This window comes from Rhinopithecus bieti, unplaced genomic scaffold (assembly GCF_001698545.2).
Source record: "Rhinopithecus bieti isolate Rb0 unplaced genomic scaffold, ASM169854v2 scaffold_1295, whole genome shotgun sequence".
NCBI classification, from domain to species: domain Eukaryota; kingdom Metazoa; phylum Chordata; class Mammalia; order Primates; family Cercopithecidae; genus Rhinopithecus; species Rhinopithecus bieti.
The window spans coordinates 2,430,578-2,433,813 of record NW_016803880.1 but is presented as its reverse complement, the minus strand read 5'-3'; the positions used below and the strand labels follow the sequence as shown (position 1 = coordinate 2,433,813).

Here is a 3,236-nt window from a genome sequence, read left to right as displayed (position 1 = left end):
CTGTGAGCTGAACTGCAGTGATCGTTATCTCTCTTCTGGGTCCCGCCACCCAGCGAGTCTCTTGGCTCCGGGCTGGTACTGGGGGTTGTCTGCACAGAGTTCTGTGATGTGAACCATCAATGGGTCTCTCAGCCGTAGATACCAGCACCTTTTCTGGTGGAAGTGGTGGAGGGTGCAATGGACTCCATGAGGGTCCTTAGCTTTGGTGGTTGAATGCTCTAATTTTGCACCGGTTGGGTTCCTGCCAGGAGGTGGGGCTTTTCAGAGAGCATCAGCTGTAGTGGTGTGGAGAGGAACTGGCAGTGGGCAGGGCCTACATCTCTGAGATTATATGCCCTTCGTCTTCTGCTACCAGGGTGAATAGGGAAGGACCATCAGATGGGGGTGGGGCTAGGCATGTCTGAGCTCAGACTCTTTTTGGGTGGGTCCTGCCAAAGTTGCTGTTGGGGATGGGGGTGACATTCCCAGGTCACTGGAGTTATGTACCAGGAGGATTAAGGCTGCCTCTGCTGAGTCATGCAGGTTGTCAGGGAAGTGGGAGAAAGCTGACAGTCACTGACCTCACACAGCTCCCACACAAACGGAAGGGCTGGTCTCACTCTCACCAAGCCCCCCTAACCCCAAAAACCCAGAATCAGTTTTCAGGTGGAGGGTTAGAATGGCTTAAAAACTTGCTGAACGCTCTCCATCTCCCAGCCAGGAGAGAAAAGGGCTTTAGTTCTTCCCCCTGCCTGTGAAGTCTGCACACCAGATTCGTGCCCTCCCCCACATTCTGGCCAGGAGGTTTCTTGCCCTGTTCAAGTTGTTACAAAGTTCAGCTAGAGAATTTCTTCTCCCTGTAGAGTTTTATCCCCTGCTCCTCTGACCACCCTCCCAATGGATCCTTGTGGTGCCAGGCAGGAATGGGCTGCTTGGGGACCCAGTGCGCTCCAAGGGCCTTTCTGCTGCTTCCTGTACCCTTGTATTTTGCTCAGCTCTCTGACTTGACTCAGCTCCAGGTAACGTCGGAAACTTCTCCCACAAACAGACCTTCAGCTTCTCCAGTGGGGGTGTGTGTTTGAGAGAGGAGGGTCTCCCTTTCCCACTTTGACAGTTGGGACACTCATAGTATTTGGGGTGTCTCCCGGGTCCTGGAGGAGCAGTCCGCTTCCTTCAGAGGGGCTGTGGGTCTTCTCAGGATTGCTACTTTGTTCTTGAAGTTGATCTGGAGCTAAAATTCACAATGCAAGCCTCTGTAGGCTGCTCTGCCTGGAGCTTCAATCTAGTCCTGCCTCCTGTCCACCGTGATCCCCTGAATCTCGGCACACATGGTCTTTTTGATAACACATATTTTCCATGAAGTTTTGAAGATCCTATGTATGGTTAAATTTATTTTCACCAATTTTAATACTCTTCCTTATATCCCCGAGTTAACTGATTTTCTAAAACTTGGTGTTCAGTACTACCATTTTTGTTATTTCACACACTACATAAATATCTAATACAAAACATTGTCTTGTATTGCACTGACAAAATATATACATATTTTTAGAAACTTCTTGTTGTTCATCTTTACTTGTAATAATTAATTCATGTCGATTCGTGAAGCTTTGCTCAGGTATGGTTAAACAACTGCTAAATTCCAGTATTGTATGAAAATGCTAAAATTTGTCTATCTAATTTTTGATTGATGGTCATTTCTAATTTTGCCTCATATCAAAAAGTGCTACAGTGAAAATATTTGCTTCTGTCTTTACATACAAGTGCAGTGGATTCACTAGGCTACATACCTACACACACATGCACATATAATTTTTTACTTTTTGGATTAGTGGATTTTTCCCTAGATTTGTGTTGCCAAACGGCCTTCTCTTATGTTGATACTGATTTATATTCCCATCAGATAGGGGGATTTATTTCTTTTTTCTTTGTCTGTATCACCTGGCACAGTTATCTTTTTAAATTTCGAAGGAAATGGCTTATCATGTGTGCTTATTGAATTTTCTCTTATTAGTGAACTGATTTTTCTTCCTGTGCTAATTTAAATTTACTCTTTGGAGAATTACCTGTTATTTTTGAGAACATAAAAGGGTCAAATTGTCAAGGCAGACTCACATGGATTAGTGCTGTTATCCCATGATAAACTTTACTGATAAGTACAAGCGTACAAGTAAACACAAGCCACTTCCAGAAAAGCAAGGAGTGGCCTGGGACATCTATGACAGCTGCCCAGATCCTTCCTTTACTTATCATCACACTGTGTCCCAGGTTAATAAATAGGGGAACAATGAAAATCTAATTTTATATTTAATGTTTATTGTTTTTAAATACCATATACTTAAATTGTTATATAACATATAAATGTAATATCCTTATTTAAAATAGTAATTATAAATACCAAGGTAGAAACCAACAATTCCTCTGCCTTCAAATGCCACTCCTGTTATCATAAACAGTTCAGTATGAATATTTTTTCACATCCTTTCAATCCTACTAATTTATGAATAAATAAATCAAATGTTTACTTGATTATATTGTTTCTAAACACATTAAATCCATATCTACTTACAAAAATCAAAGTTAGTAGTTTAGATCTATATCAAGTTTAAGAGAAAAAATTTAAAAAATGCCTTCAAAATGAACGATTCCATTGTTAAAGATCATTACCTTTTTGTGCATACGTCCTTTCAAATGTTTTTAGTTTAAGCTTTACTAAAATATTTACTACGAGCTGAGTGAAATGGTAAGTTTGGTTTAACTGGTAAATTGCTCTATTTTTGCTTAAGACAAACTATCTGATACTGTTCTTTATATTAAGACTCACTTTGTCTTTTCCTCCCTGACTGTCTGAAGATAGGCCGCCATCATGAATGACACTGTAACTATCCGCACTAGAAAGTTCATGACCAACCGACTACTTCAGAGGAAACAAATGGTCATTGATGTTCTTCACCCTGGGAAGGCAACAGTGCCTAAGACAGAAATTCGGGAAAAACTAGCCAAAATGTACAAGACCACACCGGATGTCATCTTCGTATTTGGATTCAGAACTCATTTTGGTGGTGGCAAGACAACTGGCTTTGGCATGATTTATGACTCCCTGGATTATGCAAAGAAAAATGAACCCAAACATAGACTTGCAAGACATGGCCTGTATGAGAAGAAAAAGACCTCAAGAAAGCAACGAAAGGAACGCAAGAACAGAATGAAGAAAGTCAGGGGGACTGCAAAGGCCAATGTTGGTGCTGGCAAAAAGC

At 41.4% G+C, this 3,236-nt stretch overlaps 1 pseudogene across 1 annotated transcript; it reads left to right on the top strand.

Annotated features, from left to right (window-relative positions):
- The first annotated feature begins 2,805 nt into the window (after positions 1-2,805).
- LOC108518176 (40S ribosomal protein S24 pseudogene) lies at positions 2,806-3,235 on the top strand (annotated as a pseudogene). Its single transcript, XR_001882308.1, has one exon. The product of XR_001882308.1 is annotated as a 40S ribosomal protein S24 pseudogene (transcript).
- Position 3,236: the final 1 nt, after the last annotated feature.